This window comes from Crinia signifera, chromosome 7 (assembly GCF_055691185.1).
Source record: "Crinia signifera chromosome 7, ASM5569118v1, whole genome shotgun sequence".
NCBI classification, from domain to species: Eukaryota; Metazoa; Chordata; class Amphibia; order Anura; family Myobatrachidae; genus Crinia; species Crinia signifera.
Genome location: NC_139223.1, coordinates 42,025,913 through 42,044,206, shown reverse-complemented (window position 1 = coordinate 42,044,206; position 18,294 = coordinate 42,025,913).

Below are 18,294 nucleotides of genomic sequence, written 5' to 3'. Positions count from 1 at the left end.
ATATGAATATCTAATGAGCGGCTCGGCTCCGGCACCCCCTGCTGTCTGGTCAGTGTAAAAAAAAAATTTTTTATTAAATATATATTCATGTGCTTACAGCACATGAATAAAAATAGCATGCCCCTCCTCAGAATAAAATTCCTGATTTTTTGACACCAAATGTAAAAAACAAAACACTTTATTTAAAATTTCACATTCCACTTCACCATAAAAAGATAGCGATTGCTACTCGGTGAATCATGGCGAAAAAAACCTTGAAATGTATTCGCCATCTGGTCATTGAATAGGGTGATTCACCGTTTTAGTCAGAAATTCGCCTTACAGCACAAAATCGCCATAAAAACCTGGCGAATTAGCCTCATTGAATACCGCCCTATGAATCAGTTTTATATGCATCTCAGTGTAGTTTAAACACCGTAACATGGAGTGAGAGGAATTGAAGATTTTTCTCCATTGGGCATCCGAAAGGTTTACGCCGAGATCAGTTTCCAATTTTTCTTGGGCTTTTGATTTAGGGGTGTCGAGTAAATCTATAAGAGTTTTATACCAAAATGTTATATCTCCTCTAGAGTCAGATTGATTAAGGCAAGTATAGATTTGTGGGATTAAAGTTTGAGAAGGGCCAGCTCGGTAGGAGATACTATTCCGCCAGTGGCATATCTGGTAGGGATGGCCATCTACCCATCTTCCATTGATGGTTCCCATCGATGGCCGTTTATTCAGTAGCCATCGATGGCTATAAACCATTTTATCGGCAGTCATCGATGGTTCCCACCATCATCTGCTTGCGCATGCGCAGAGGAAGAACGGGGCGGCCGCCAGGAGGTGCGAGCATGCGCGATAGAACTATACCTGACGCACAGGATAATAAGGTTTCTTCTGCGCATGCGTGCACGGTGTGCGAATGCGCAGAAGAAACCTTATTATCCAGCGCGTCAGGCGTCGCGCATGCTCACACCTCCCGGCGCCGCACGGCCCGGGACCGTTCTTACTAGGACTCGGAGAGGGTGTATAGCCGGGCAGCTGGCCAGTAGCCAGCAGGGTAAAAAATATATATATCAACATCGGATGCCATCCATCGATGGCATCAAACTATTCGACCCTCGACTATCGATGCCCAAAACATCGAGCACTAGGTCCCGACTATCTATGTTTTGGGAACATCGATAGTCGATGGCCATCCCTAATATCTGGAGATAAAGCTCAGACCTGGGTAGCGTAAATTTTTGTTGGAAATGTGGGAAAGATGCTAATTGGGGGCCATCCAAGATTTCTCCTGGTTTTGTTATCCCTGAGGAAAACCAGTAAGAGAGATGTAGATTGGGTATCAGATGGGAGAGTGTTTTCAAGGAAATGTAGGGGAGCTGGGATGTGGGGCGAGTTTAATCAACCGTGAGTCCCACACTGTGAGGGAAGCCCCAGTGGAGGGAAGAAGTGTTTGCAAGTTGGGCCTAAAGGTGCCCATACACTGCCTGCGACGTCTCGCAGCAGTGTACGGACACCTGATGGACTGCAAGCCGCCGGGACCTTCCGGCGGCAGGGACACATGCGATCCGTTGTGATGGATCGCATGCGTCACTGCTTAGCGCCCGTCCCAGAACGGATGGTCGGACAGCCAGCCGGTCCGACCACCTAGTCGGGTCCGATGCGCACGGGACCGCGCATCGGACCCGACTACATGTCAGGGAGAGGCGATTTGGTCCGATTTAACGGGCCGATTGGTCGCCTTTGGCCGAAATCGGAGCAAATCGCCTTGATGTATGCCCAGCTTAAGTGATTTGGGTATTCTGAATAAGTCCTCCACAGGAATCGATACACGAGACCTCTCAAGGTCCGTCCATCGTTGCTCAGAGTGTTTGTCAAAGAAAGTTTTTATCTGGGCCAACTTGCAGGAATCGTGGTAAAGGGTCAGGTCTGGAAGGGTTAAGCCACCTTTAGCTCTGGAGAGAATCATTTTGGATTGGGACATTTTGGGGGGGCCGGAGGACCAGATGTATTTGAGTAAAATGGAGGGGCCGGAGGTCAGCTCTTTTTTAGGACAATATATGGGATTGTATGAAATAAGTACATTCATTTGGGTAATAAAGACTTTTTAAATGCAACAATGCGGCCTAACCATAAAATATCAAACGCAAGCCAAGATTTGGAGAGAGTAGTTAAAGACTGGAGGAGGGGAGGCAAATTTACGGCAAAGACTTTCTTGGTGTCTGCTGGGATATTGATGCCAATCAGCTCCTACCTGTCATGCCACAGACTGTGTTTGAAAAGGAGCGGATTGGCTGGTTGTTTATCACTCTTCATTTTATCACTTTTGAAGCTTAGTGCATCTGGCCCATAGAGTGGGATGTTCTAACATCCGCTACCCTACCCCCCCCCCCCCCCCCCCCCCCCTCCGCCGGGTAGCACATTCTTAACAATCGCTTATGCTCTAACATATGCTATTATGAACGCAAAGGACAGCTCTTCCGATAAGAGCTGTCCTTTGCGATGCGCCGGGGTTGGCCGCGGGGCATGCTGGGATGGATCTGTGGCGGTTCCCTCACACATCGCTGCAATAAGAACCCTTAGGCTTCTATAGGGTATCACCAGCAAAAGCTTGCGATTCCCACCGCAGCACTGACCCAGCGGAGAGGGGTTAGAGCATATGGAAATGCAGTAAAAACCCTGATAACGGGGTTTTTACCACATTTCTGTTTTAGCGCATCCTGCCCATCCTGCCTGGGAAATTGGGACATTTTAAGTAATGCCAATAGTGTAACCACTGAGTAATGGGACTCCATTCATAAATTTTGAAATTCCATCCCTGGACTGTGCAGCCTCAATCTGGACTGCTAGTGGATACGCATATTTATTTATTATTTATTAGCAGTTTCTTATATAGCGCACACATATTCCGCAGAGCTCTAAAGAGGATATTTGAACAGTCACATCAGTCCCTGCCCCAGTGGAGCTTACACTCTATATTCCCTACCACATGTACACGCACACACAGACATTCTAGGGTTAATTTTGTTGGGAACCAATTAGCCTAGCAGTATATTATTGGATTGTGGGAGGAAACCCACGCAAGTACGGGGAGAATCTACAAACTCCGCACAGTTAGGGCCATGGTGGGAATCGGACCCATGACCTCAGTGATGTAAAGCAGTAATGCTAACCATTACACCATCCGTACTGCCTATGGGTTCTCTGTGTGCCCGTGTATTGTAGCCCAAGGAACCTGGCACTTTTGTTGTCTATTTACCTGCACATGGCAGGATGTGTAGGCACTGTGATCCTGCCACACCAGATAGAACATGTGGGATCTATGGGCCTGATTCAGGCCGGACCACTGCAGGTCGAGCAATTATTGAATGCCTGCACATGCGTACCATACACATCACAAAAGGGGAAATAATGACAGAAATTGTATATGAATCGTCATGGCAATTTGACAAACAGGAAGCCGGCATGTGGGGGTGGTAACAGGGTGTGTCAGAAAAAAAGCAGGCGTGCCCAGGGATTTTAAAGGAGGGTGTGTGACGTCCGTCTGTGTGTGATCCTGCTCCCTCCCCAAGGGCGTAACTAGATATTTGTAGGCCCCTAGCAAATGTTTGTGAGGGCCCCCCAATTAGTAACTGATGGTGATAAATGTATGTAAAACATATTACTTAGACAGTAAAGATGGGCCCCCCTCAGCTCTGGGCCCCATAGCAGCTGCACCCCTTGCCCCTATGGTAGTTATGTCCTTGTCCCTCCCCACGGCTGAGAAATTTCCAGCATTATTCACCTACCCACTTTTCTGGGAGCAAATTCCAAAGTCTCCAAGAGGTTCATAGAGAAGTAATTTAGTATGATGCATTTACCTTAAAATTATATATAGTAGTATGACCAGGACACGCAACAGAAAATCTGGAGCCCAGTATACTGGCCTTGCCACCCTTAAGCAGTCCATTTTTATTAGATTTCACAGTGAACATTTGATTATCTGTGCATAGGGGGTTATAATTAATAACCGCCTGTTCATAAATGAGCCTGAGTGAGTGACAGCACCTCCACACTGTTACCAATGCACCACCCTGGTACCTCCAGCGGCACTATCCAGTCTCCAGTCCACGCTGCCTGTGTTTCTCCTGCAGTCCTTCTTCGCCTAGGTGGATAGGCTGCTGCCACTGCAGGGACAGAACAGGGAAGGGCAGTGGTAGGCCGCAGCATCGTACGTCGGGTGGTTTGGTGCGTCGGATGGGGGGGTCTGAGTACGTTCCTTTCCAGCAATCCAGGTGGGCATTCAGGTGCCTTTATAAACCATTGGTAGGCACTGCACTGCCACAGTCATGCTTACAGCTCCTAAGTCCCTCAAAATCTTGTGGCCCCTCACAAGGTCGGAGCCTGTTATGGGTGTCTTCTTTGAGCCCCCTGTTGCCAACCTTGAGTATGCCATATTCACATCATCTCCTTTATAACATCTCCTTTATAACAGGGAAGTTTGCACATGGGACCATTTAACATTTTTAATGAACTATGATATGTAACTAGGTGATTCATCGCGCCCTACGGGCGCTCTTCACACCGGCGTAAGGGGCTACGCCCCTTAATTTGTGAACATTTGTATTGTGAGAAATATGGTTAGAATTGTATGAAAGATGCCCTGTATTGCAGCTTCTGGCAGTGGGTGAGGGTCCAGCGTGGCAGCACAGGAGTACCGGACGGTGGCCCTGAGTCAGTGTCTCCTCCTACTGGGTGGGAGTTAGGGTGCATGAGAGCAGGAGGCTGGGATATGAGGCATGATAGGGTTATGTGGGCAACACAGCGTCAGCGATTACCCAGTGGTGGAAGTTACGGTTCAGGAGAGCAGGAAGCTGGGTAGTGATAGGGGTGTGTGGGCATACGGGGGACTAAAGAGGGTGGTGGACACTGTGGAGCTTCTGCCAGTGGGTGAGGGTCCAGCGTGGCAGCACAGAAATACAGGAGTCAGTGTCTCCTCCGACTGGGTGGGAGTTAGGGTGCATGAGAGCAGGAGGCTGGGCGGTAAAGCATGATAGGGGAATGTGGGCAACACAGGGTGAGGGGGTCTTCACTGGCGGAAGTTACGGGGTAGGAGAACAGGAGGCAGGGCAGTGTCCTCCCACATTGATGGCAAAAGTATTCAACATCGGCCATAAACCATCGATTATTTGAAAATCATTGATGGTCGATGGGCATCCCTAGAACTGGAGGAGGGTGGGGGACAGTATGCAGCTCCCGGCAGTGGGTGAGCGTCTCCTCCCACTGGGAGGGAGTGAGCGTGCATGAGAGCAGGAGGCTGTATAATAGTGGTATGTGGGCAAGACATTGATAAAAGTTGTGGCGCTGGTGCAGAGGGCAGTGGGGAAACCTGCAGTGCGGCAGCCAGGGCCGGATTTCCCACCTAGGGGCGGTACCTGCTTGTGGTGGTACAGGATCCCCCATTGTCACGGGAGTAAGTGAAATGCGGGAGCGGGGGCCGCGGTGGTCCGCTGGGGGGTGGAATTGCCGGAAGGGGGTCTGGGGGGTCTGCAAATTGCGGGAGGGGGGGTGGTGTGTGGGGATCCGCGGTTAGCGGGAGGGGGCGGGGGTCCGCAAATCGTGGGCAGGGGCGTGGGGGGCTTGAATCGTGGGAAGGGGGTCCGTGAATTGCGGGAGGGGGGGTTGCGGAGGTCTGTGAATTGCGGGAGGGGCGCGTGGGGTGCCGTGAGTCAAGGGGGGGTGGTGCGGGGGTCCGTGAATCACGGGAGGGGTCATGAATCGCAGGAGGGGGGGGGTCGTGGGGGGGCTGCGAATCTCAGAAGGGGGGGTGTGGGGGGCGTGAATCAAGGGAGGGTGGGCGCAGGGGGGTGGTGCGGGGGTCCGTGAATCGCGGGAGGGGGCATGAATCGCGGGAGGGGGGGTCGTGGGGGGTTGCGAATCGCAGGAAGGGGGGTGTGGGGGGTGCCGTGAATTGCGTGAGGGGGGCATGAATCGCGGGAGGTGGGGTCCCCGAATGTGTGAATTAGGGGGCGGTTGCAAATCGCGAGAAGTGCCAAAAGGGCCCGCAAATCGTGGGAAGGGGGCGCTACGGGGGTTCCGTGAATCGCGGGAGGGGGCGGCGCGAATTGCGGGAGGGGGGTCGCAAATCACAGTAGGGGGGGGGGTGCCGTGAATCGCGGGAGGGGGGGTCGCGGGGGGCCCTTTTAATGCCGGGAGGGGGGGTCGCAGGGGTCCGGCGAATCGCGGGAGGGGAGGATGCAGGGGTCCTGCGAATCGCGGGAGGGGGCTCGCGGGAGGGAGGGGTCGCTGGGGTCCCGCGATTTGCGGGAGGGTCGCGGGGGGCCCGCGTTTCGCGGGAGGGGGTGGTCGCGGAGGTCCAGCGAATCGCGGGAGGGGGTGGTCGGGTCTGGGACGGATATTAGACAGCACTTACATCGACAGCCATTACATCGACACCATTAGTTCGACAGCTCAATAGGTCGACATGGTTTTAGGTCGACATACCATTAGGTCGACGTGTCATTATGTCGACAGCTCATTAGGTCGACAGCTCATTAGGTTGACATGTTTTTAGGTCGACACTGCCATTAGGTCGACAGAGTCTATGTCGACAGTCAAAAGGTCGACATGGGTTTTTTCACTGTTTTTTTTTTTTTGCCCGAAATGTCGACACAGTCGACATGGACAAAGTTTGAAGTGTACCACAGCCGCTCGCTATGCTTCGGGCACGGTGCCTCGCTGCGCTCGGCACACTATTTTTTTCTCCCACCACGCCCTAGTGGATAGTAGGGCATGAAATACCGCCTGTCGGCACATGTCGGCTCAATAAACAGTGAAAAAACCCATGTCGACCTTTTGACTGTCGACATAGACACTGTCGACCTAATGGCAGTGTCGACCTAATGAGCTGTCGACCTAATGAGCTGTCGACCTAATGACATGTCGACCTAATGACATGTCGACCTAATGACATGTCGACCTAATGGTGTCGATGTAATGGCTGTCGATGTAAGTGCTGTCTAACAATAGTCCGGATACCGGGGTGGTCGCGGGGGTCCCGCGAATCGCGGGAGGGGGGTCGCGGCAGAGGGTAGGGATGTGCAGGAGTAATGGTGGATGGTGGCTGTGGAGTAGGTTGGTGGATGGTGGGCGTGTACTGTAGCCCTGGCTGGGCGGGGGGAGGTGATGTCAAGGGGGTGGAACGTCAGACACATGAAAGTGAAACTGTCCTACACAGGAACGTTCTCCACAGGGGTTGAGTGACAGATCTGGCTAAATATATAAGAGATAAATATATGGGGGTGGTTCAGAGGATGCCGAAAGCTTGCGATATTTTAACTGCCATGAATCAGGAGCCGCAAAGCACATGCAATGTTCTCTGCTGGGAACTGAAATTGCATGGCATTCAGGCATTCTACGTCTGCTGTAGGCAGTTGCAGTGTCCGATGCTGGGGTCAGTGGTGGTGCACCTATAATACTTCTTCATATGCACATTGCTGGATTCATGCCGCAAGAGGACATTAGCATAAAGACCATAGTTGCCTACCCTCCTGCATTCTGCAGGAGACTCCCTGAAATAACCGCAATCTCCCTCTCTCCCTCATTAGTCTAGCAATCTCCCTCATTTCACCCAGCCCACATTACACTGTTACATTTTTGGGGAAAAAAGGAATGAGAAATAGATACATTTACATTGAATCAGCAGCATTTCCCAGCACATTACCAAGTATAGTATCTCTTACTAACTGATTTGGGGCTCATCTACATTTGGATATAAGTCAGGGTTGCCGACCCTCCCGGAATTTCTGGGAGTCTCCCGAAAATCGGGTCCCCTCCCGGCCCCCCGGAAGGGTGGGCAACCCTCCCGGATTCAGGGGGGACCCCCGCTGTCCCCCGGATCGCGGCATTAAAATGCCGCAATCCTCGGGTCTCAGAGGAGGGGGCGGAGCTAAAATGACACAATCGCGTCATTTTAGCCCCGTCCTCTCCACGGAGATCTCTGAATTCGCTGGTTTACCAGCATGGGGGCGGGGATTAGTGATGTCACGTTTAAGCCCCGCCCCTGAGCGGCTACTGAAACTCTCCTCTCAGTGGCGTAACTATACATCTTGCGCCCCCCCGCCAAACTTTTTCGGCGCCCCCCCCCCCCCATACCCATTCCTGACAGCCGCATCTGCGGTCACTGTCCCGTCCAGACTCCCTCAGTCACCGCTGCGCTGCTCCAGTCTTCGCTGCGCTGCTGCCCGGCCGCATCTGCGGTCACTGTCCCGTCACTCGCTCCCGGCGCCGGCTCCTGCTGATAATGAAAAGTGACTCTTAGAAAATGGCTGCCAAAACTGTCTGCAATACGGGGGCAGCCATTTTCTAAGTGTCACTTTTCATTATCAGCAGGAGCCGGCGCCGGGAGCGAGTGACGGGACAGTGACCGCAGATGCGGCCGGGCAGCAGCGCAGCGGGTAACTATAGCACCGCAGCCCCCCCGGCGCCCATAGTTACTCTGCGCCTCCCCGCGACGGCGGGGGCTGCGGAGGCTTAGTTACGCCACTGTCTCCTCTCCGGGCTTCTCCCGGAGAGGAAAATAAGAAAGTCGGCAACCCTGATATAAGTCATTTTAAAAGATTCCTCTCAGATGTAGCAGTACACACCCACGCTTCTAGGTGCCACGTGCACAATCTCTTTTCACAATCTCTCCATGTATGGAACTAGACACACCCTTTGGGGGAGCATGACACGCCCCCTCAATGGAGTGCTTTGCAAAATGCTATTACCAGCTATAATCTCCCTGAAACATTTTTTCAAAAGTAGGCTAGTATGATAAAGCCGAATCACCCATACATCTACAATTTATTCTATTCTTGTCTTTTTTTTTTTTTTTTTACTGTCTTGTTTATAGCTTTTATATATAAACATTTTATCCAATAGCAATTATAATATAATTACAGATGTTTTGCTTTGCAAATGTTGGGAGCAGAAGGAATGCAAATGAGCTGCCAAGGGGAACGCAGGTGGCAAATGATTGAGGACCACTGTACTATGGGAACATTTACAAATACCTAACAACTGGTGTACAGCTTAGAACAGGCATGGATTTTGGCCCTGGTGGGGTTAATGTCTTTACCCCATTTGACTGTGAACCCTTTGTCTGTGTTGGAGGTGCATCCTGGCTGCTAGGGAATCTCAGTGCATCGTGCCTGGGTGTCTTGCAATGTTACAGTGACTCGCTCTGACACCAAACATCTGTTCCATAGAAATGATCTCTCCTGCGGGTGCAGTGTGTGGTGGTGGGGGGGCTGTGAGTGTTGGGAGGGCAGGCCAGGGAAGCTGTCTGCTTGAGCCACCTCTTTCCTTCCAGACAAACTGCCGTCACAGTGTATCAGATCTGCGGGAGAAGAGGACACAGGGCGGGCTGGATGGGGATTCAGAGCAGACACACACATTCACACACACACACACACATTCAGGCCGACCTATGAAGTGGGAGCTGTATAGCTTGCTCTGGGTCTGATGTAGAATTGGGCACAAACACATTTTTAGGTACTTATGTAATATCTGGGCTCCCGTTTGCGCTCGCCACGCTTCGGGCATGGTGGCTCGCTGCGCTCGCCACACTATATAAAATCAACTCCATGCGTAGTTGGATAGTAGGGGTATGAAAAAATGGGGTGCATTTAACATGGGAGCCTAGATAATACATAAGTACCCATTTTTATGAGCAGAATGCACTTTGTTTCCAACAGTGGTTGGACATCAAAAAATGCGTGACTGTGTGTAGATTTGATCCCTTGTTGAGCTTTTGGAGGCGGAACAGACAGTGGTGGGCCTGGAAGCATTGGCTTTGTGCATCAAGGGTGCCATTGCCATATGCAATGTAATCCCCAAATAAAAGCTGCATTGTTTATGTACTGGTGATGGCAATCAGACACCGTTTCTGATTGGCTGGGTAGTTCTTGACCCCTCCTTCTGATACTCCCTCCTCTGGTAGTGGGCAGCCATTTTGGCTCTGTGTGGGACGTGGATAAAGTTGGTTGTATTGGAACGTGGTGGTGTGATCACATCACTGTGGCCCCTGGCCCTCGCTACACAATCCCAGCATTGTAAAGTAAGATGCAGGGCCATGGTGATACAATAGTACGGTGTACATGTACATGTGATAGTAGGAGACACAGAGGGGTAAACATACTATGCTATGGGCAACCAATCAGATCATGTCTACTATCTTCTAGAGGGTGCTAAATAAATAAGAAGTAGACTGATTGGTTGCCCATAGCAACATCACATGTGAAGTAGAATACACATCTTAGTAAATTTCCCCCAGAGGGTCTGATTCAGACCTGTTTGCTAGGCTGTGTATACTCGTGGCCTACCAGGTCGCGTGAGAATCTTCTAGAATCGGGTGTCTTTTATGTTTCTTTTTGGCTATAAATACGTCTTAGTTGCAACACAATGCGACCATCATGCATGAGAAGACTCGTATATATATATATATATATATATATATATATATATATATATATATATATATATATATATGAAACAGGCGTGAACCTCTGCGCCAAATGTGTATCAACCAAATCACCAGTGGGAAACCCCCAATAGTTCAACTGAGGGAAGGTTAGCACCAAAGTCAGTTTTTCAACCTGCAGCCGCTTCTCTCTAGGGTGTAGTCTCTGGAATCCACAGAGAAATGGAGATCTAGGAAGAGGCAGAGAGAGGGCGCTTCATGGTGCAGTATAATAAGTATTTAATGGATAAAAAAATCCTGGTACAGGCAAATAAAGACTCGTACCATAGGTAAAAACACTGTGGACTGGGTACCACAAGGTATAAAAGTAGCCAGGGGCTAGACTGCTCACGCTTAGGTGCTGGAACAAGGATCCACTGGAAACACCGCTATGCTGGCTTGCAGGGAGGCGTGTAAGGGTCACCAAGGTCCAGACATCAGCTGTGAGGAGGGTAGGAGCGTCGTAGGCCTACGTACGCTCTATGGGTTTAAATGGGCCAAGAAATGTCAATCATTTCTAAGCTGTTAACGGCAATTGGCTGCCGAATATAAGTGGGCGTGATAAGAAAGAGCCTGAAAAACACCACTCCCCTAGATACCAAATGTAACCTGGCCGTAGACCAATTAAAAGCCCTCAGCGTCATATATATATATATATATGACACTTGTATATCTGTGTGCCCCTGTCATTTGTGTGTTGTTTCTCCTGCTGCACATTAAAAGGTTATGGCAAGCAAAGGTCATTATAGCTACCGGCACCACCGTAATGTTGTTCTTCACATGTGTCACACACCTCATATCCGTTTGAGCTGCCTGTGAACTCCTGCAATCAACCTGGCAGCCATCGTGGCACCGAGACCCAACCATTTGACCCAACAGAACTGTACTGCACTGTGAAGTTACCATGTTGACAGGTGGACACCGGGGAATTCTGAACTTCTGAGTGGGGTTTGGTGGTTCACAGACAATACAAAGCACCGATCAGATTACAGTGCCTGGTACATTCTGTTCCTCAATTCGGATAACCGAGACGCATGTTTCTGGCAGTTTGGTTCTTTAACCTGTGTCTGATATACCTAGGCTTCGCACCATGGAGGGCATGGCACCAAGGTTTGAAGAACATTCCACTTATCTGGAATGGTTTTTCAAGGATCCTAAGCTCCTCATAGGCGTCTCCATTTTTATAGGCTCCTCAGCTGTTAACCAACTTTTACTAGCATGTAGAGAAAGTTATTTCTTCTACAGGCTGCCCTAAATAGCTGGGTCCATGTTTTTCGCTCTTCCTTTTATGATGGAGCAACCACTAGAGGTCCAGCTGCTAGAGGCCATTTCTTACTTGCCAGGGAACCAGCTTCTAAAGGCAGGCCAACCAGCACTCAGGAAACAAGGCACGTGAGATGCCTAGTGCCTCATGGGATCTTTCTCAAATTGCGGGTAAATCCTTTTTGATGGAATCTGTCTGATTAGTGATCCATGGCATGAAGGCCAACAAATTTTGGGCCTCACTGGATGCTTTCTGGTGGAATCCGATCACTATCCATTCCAGGCCCTGCTGTTCGGTATAGCCATGGCTGCACTTGTTTTCCCCCAAAAAAACATATCAGTAATGGAGAGCTTCCTGCGCAGGGAATGTGTCACAATCATACAGTACCTTACAGTATATGAGCTGGGTGCAAACTAGATGATATGTCACCCAATTTTGACAATCACAACGACATATGCATACCCTCCATTCCATTAGGTACAAAATGCTCTATTTCTGGACTCCCCTGCTAGTGGCAGTTCCAGATGTGAGCCTGCAGCACAGTCCAATATTCAAAAAGGGGAGCCACACCTACTGCCACACCAAACATCACTGTCCTGACAGTTGATGTGACCCCCCTCTTTGAATTTTGGACTGTGCTGGAGCCCCACCTCTGTAACTGCCACTGGCAGGTAAGTCCAGGAACAGAGCATTTTGTACCTAATGGAATGGGTCATGTTGGAGGGTATGCATATCGAGTACATCACCTAGTGTGTACCCATAATAGGTACACTCCCAGCCCCCGTCGGAGTCGGTATCAGCGATGTCAGGCTGAGTACATATTGATAAGTGTGTACCCAGCTTTGGACAACTGATTTTGTACATGTACTTCCTGACCTTCAGAAAGCCTTGCATACCTTATCAACACATGCCATTCCGTTGCTACTCTCTGAGGAAGCCGCTGATTATCTGAGGCGGAGAAACACATAAGGGAAGGGGAATTCTGGTACCAGTGTTCATTTTTATATTGTAAAAGGCGAATTCCAGATCAGGCAGATCGGAGTGCTAACCAAGCCGGGAGCCACCAAGTTTTAAATCGCCATCCTGGTGGCCACCTATGCACACTTTATTACATGTGGCATAAGTCAGCAGCCACTGCATCAATTTCAATAGGACTGGTAACTGTATTAACATCAAATTACTTTACTAATATTATTTTATCATCATGATGCCATTCTGACTTTCTAAAACCTATTAACGGAAAATAATTCATGATTCTAATGGGAGTGTTTCTGTACATCAAGTAATCTAATCATCATCCCTATCAGCTCGAAGACTTGACCATATACAGTTACACCTTTTTTCATAATCAGTTTACTTATCCCATCATTAATGATATTAACACCATCTCAGTACGGCTTATTGTCGTTTTTTTAAGTTTGTTTGTTATATATTTTTTATGACTTTTATATATACATTCTTTATTAAATTGGTCTATATTTTAGCACAGACTTGCTTTTGTTTTTCTGTTTATTTGTTGCATGTGGTTTCAGTACCTACAGTACATTTGACTGCTGCCTGAATAGAAGACCTTATTAGGCTATTTTAAATTTTACATTTCTTTTGATTTAACACATTGTGGACCTAAAGCACGCACCCATTTTCTCCATTCCGGGTAGTGGTCTTCAACACGAGCAAGCATCCTTGACATAGTTCGAACATGGTCCCTACAGAACTTTGCCACAACGGTACTATTGGTACCAAGACCTTCGATCTTCTACATGAAATTCATTTCTGTTCAACTTAACTACTGCGGCCTGTAGATTATTAACTATTAACAGTACCTAGAATCTTATTTGGGAGTCAAGCTTTGTGGCCCCCACTCTATAGAACTCTGTTCCGTACATAGGTCGAGAGGTCCCCACTCTAGAATTCACCAAAAATAGACTCAAGACCTATTTACCCAGCATTCCACTAATATTTACTGTTAAGCTTGTTTTGTATGTTGTGCTTAAAGGCAAATGAAAAGCACCTTGAGTCCTATTATGAGAAACAAGCTATTAAATAACATTATTATTATTTTTATTATTATTACTATTATTGTAACACACAATGGTCTCTGCATTCAAGACCATTCGGACCCAAGGTTCCAGCCGCGGGACTTCCAGTGGGACATTTTCTGAAGTTCTGAAGACTAGGTGCTCAGCATCTTTTGCTTTATATAGTTCTGTCCGACAGCATTCTTTAATCTCCACATTGGTGGCGAGTTTCTGATCATCTCATCCTCAGTCATTCCGATTTCGCTCCTTGTGATCATGAACATGAGTCTTCTAGGTTTGAGTGCCATGACAAAACCTCTTCAGCGAATCGCTTTGATCTCTGATCTCTGGATAGCTCTTCCAGTCAATGTGTACAAGCTTCGATCTTTCTAGCTCTTTTTGGTGCCCAGTGTAACTAGTGCATAATCGATTGGTCAGCGACCCAGGATGGCATATCATATGTGTATCATCACTAAGGCACAAAAGTGAAAAAACAAGACCGAAGATGGCTCAGATTCTTTGGTAGGCTTTGTCCAGGCATTCTTAGCGGTGTTTATACCAGAAGATTAAAATTCCTCAGCAAAACCAAGTTCTCCTAGGGTAGTGGTCTCTCTATCCGTAGGTCTTCCAACAGTTGGGGGTATATGTAATAGGGTGCGAGACTCTGGAAGTGCGAGTCTCCATGCGAAAATGCCCAATCCTTTACAAGGTAAAACCAACTTGGATGCACTTTTTCTCACCCTGTGTGTTGCATCTACCGTAGATCCATTTGTCGATCTTTACGACCACTCAGGAGGAGATTTAATAAAGCTCTCTGTTTTCTCCGCAGCTAATTTAAGGCGCTGCCGGAATCAATCATCTGTGGGAACCTTGCACACTAACGCCTCAGGGAAAAATCTGCATTAAATTGCAGACTGCATGTTAACGTGCGGGGAAACCCTCTACTCTTTGGACCTAGTTCAGATTTGTATGTAAACCCAGGTAGGGATGATGGCCATCGTTGCCTTTGCCATCGATGGTTGCCATCAATGGCAAAATTGCAACTGACCATCGATAGTGTATAAATATTCAATGGACGACCATCAATGTTTTTATATATCGATGGTCATCCATTTTCTTTGATTGATTGGCCTGAAGGCCAATGAAAATGAGGGGGCGGGGCTTCGCGAGTGCCGGGGGCAGAGCTATCCTCCGTGTCCCGACACCTTGGGGAAAAAGCAAAAATGTAACTATTCGTTTAAGCTTGACATCGATGGTGGGAAACCATCTGGTTCTCCCCCATCGATGGCAAAACTATTCGACATCGGCCATAAACCATCGATCATTTCTAATCGATGGTCGATGGCCATCCCTAAACCCAGGTTGTAAGGATATCTATGTTTTAGCATAGATATGTAAATAAAAGGGACTAAAATTCTAATTAAATAACCTGAGCACAAGCATGGATAGCCTCAAAACCCAACCTGGTTATGGGTGCCTTGATTGCCGAGTTTGGGAATCTGTGGTAATAGAAATTGGCACTTACATCATTGGCAAGTGGAGAGGGTAGAGGGGGGGGGGGTTCCAGTTGCCCAGAAACCCCCCCTTATGTTTTATATAAACTGCACTTTGTTAGGGTAGATTATAGCCTCTTACCTTCTAATTATGCCGCCCTTATGGGCTGGCCACAATTACGGCAAAATCAAACATATGGATTGTATATCAGGCTGTTTTCAGTGATCATAGAATTGTCCACCTGCCGCCAGAACCATCTCTCTGCTACTGTAGGGCCTTTGGGATTAGGACATCCAGGGGACGTTAATTGGAGAGGAATTGAGGTCAGTACATAAAAAAAAATAAAGGTGCAAATGAGCAGAATGTGAAGGAGAATAATGTGCGCGTCAGGAGAGTAAAAATATATGAATAGTCTGCATAATTGTATGTACAGTTTGCTGTGTACAGACTGCTGCTGATGGGGATTAATCAGGCCTGATCGTAGCCCTGTGATTTCACAAGGGGGACAATCCATCAAATGTGCATATGGATTGAAGCAAGCATGCGCAAGGCAAAACAGCAAAAAATAGGGTTCTTCCTCCTCTTTGCAGCCACCGCTTACACTACGGAACTTACGTAGCACCCTTGTCCCCTCGCGGGCTCGGTTCGCTCGCCGCGCTTCGGGCTCGGTGGCTCGCTACTCTTCGCTCACAATAACTTTACTAAAGGTAATAGATGGTGGCGTGGACACAGTAGGATGGGGTACTTCCCCACCAAAAATCGTTACGTAGCGGCAAAGTAGTGGCTAAAGTAACTGGCATGGCGGTGGCCGTAAAGATGAGGAAATAACAGAAATTGTGTCTTTTCTGATCCCAAGCTGCTCGTAATTTGACTGGCAGGAAAACCAATGACGAGGGAGTTGCGTATTGATTTTGCAGCTGATCGGCGATACTGTCACCATGGTGACCAGTTAAGCCATAAAGCATAGCTTTTGTCATCTATGCAAATTGTATTTTACATCTATTCCGCAAAAGGTATAATGTACAGTGTATGGAGTAATAATCCCTCTGCATCCTGTTTGCAGCACATGAAATGTAACTATTGTAGTGTTGCTGAATACATTGGGACATTAGGGATGCACGATGTTTGTATACATACATATATTTCTGTCACTACACGTTAACTCTTCATCTCTCTCTCCCCCTCCTGTGTTTTTGCTCTGAGCGTACTATATAGCAGTGTGTGTGAGCTTGGCGCACCCCTCACCAGTTTGGTGGTTAGCAGTAATTATTGGGCTGGGGGCAGCTGAGTGGTGCCATATGTTCTTGCTGAGGTCTGGGGCCTGCGGAGGCTTCTGGGGGCCCGCCCTTGTCAGACTGTCACTGCTCATTCTCTGCCTGGCTGGTAGCACTAAATTAAGCCAGAACTATCTCTGTCTCACCCAACAGCATTCTATGAGATACATTTATAGAGACTGTTTAACCTGCCTGGCAAACAGCAGGGTGACTGGGTAGCACACTGGCTGCTGAATGTAATGCTGGCACAGTCAGTAGGTGGCTTTACCTTCCTGCCAGCCTTACCGGGGAACTATAGAAATGGTACCAGAGGAAATGATAGAAATTAGAGATGTGCAGACTCGGATTCCAGAGATCCGAGCCCCCATGAACGTCATCATTCCGAGCCCGGTTGCGAGCAGCGCTCGGAGATTCCCGCCTAACTCGGGTCCGTCCGCGTGGTCAGAACGTCATCTCCCGGCGCCGGATTTCGCGAGGCTTTAAAAGCGGCTGCTGCGCCCGCCATCTTCACTCCAGTCTAGTAGTGGGTTGGGTGAGGGTGTGTTGGTGCTGCTGCTGAGGCTTAAACTTGAGCTTGACCTTGAACGCAATATTTTTTTATTCGCTGGGGCTGTCTCTCAGTGCTGCTGTGTAGTCTAACTGTGTACTTGTAGTACTACTGTCTCCTCTGTGCGGTCTACCTCTGGTGTGCTGTGCTGTAATTATTTTATTCGCTGGGCCTGTCTCCCTCAGTGCTGCTGTGTACTCTGTTCTCCTCTCTGCTTAGGGTGGGCTCTCCCTAGCAAGGAGGACAGTCTAACTGTGTACTCTGTGTTGGGGCCTACCTCTGGTGCTGTGCTGTAATATTATATATTATATTAATAATTAATTATATTATATATATAGTCCACTGGTGCTGCCTGCACTGAATCTGCCAGCAGCGGCGTAACTATGGCACCGCAGCCTCCGCCACCGCGGGGGGGGGGGGGGCGCTGTGCATGTGGGGGCGCCGGGGGCTGCGGTGCTATAGTTAAACCCCCCCTCAATCCCCCGCAGACTTACCTATCGCGCTGGTCCCGGCGGCTCCGTTCTTCTGCTGAGGACCACCAGAAAATGGCCGCCCCCATATAGCACACAGTTTTCTGAAACTGTCTGCTGTATGGGGGCGGCCATTTTCTGGTGGTCCTCAGCAGAAGAACGGAGCCGCCGGGACCAGCGCGATAGGTAAGGCTGTGGGGGATTGAGGGGGGGTTTGCATGGGCGGCGGGGTGGCGGGGTAGAGGTGCTTGGGGGGCGCCCAAAACGTAGCTACGCCACTGTCTGCCAGTATTATTTACTCAGTCCACTGTTGCCACTTAGCATAGTTATCCAGCTACCTCGGTGCAACCTTTTGCCCTAAAAACAATATTGTGAGGCAGTGGCGTAAGTTTGTCACAGTTGCCCGGAGGAAAGATATATATTGGTGCCCCCCCCCCGTCCCCCCAACCTTATATAATATAATAGTATATGTGTCTGTTCTGAAATATGTGTTTTACACACACACACACACACACACACACACACACACACACACATATATATTGAGAGAGAGAGAGAGAGAGAGAGAGAGAGAGAGAGAGAGAGAGAGAGAGAACACATATATATTTCAGCGATCAGCTACAGAAGGGATATCAATGGCTTTCAATTAACTGATTTAAACTAGCAGGGGAGAAGAGGTGCCCCCTTGGGAGCAGGAGCCCGGCGGCAGATGACTCCATTGCCTCCCAGAGTTCTGCCCCTGTTGTGAGGTGTTCAGAATAG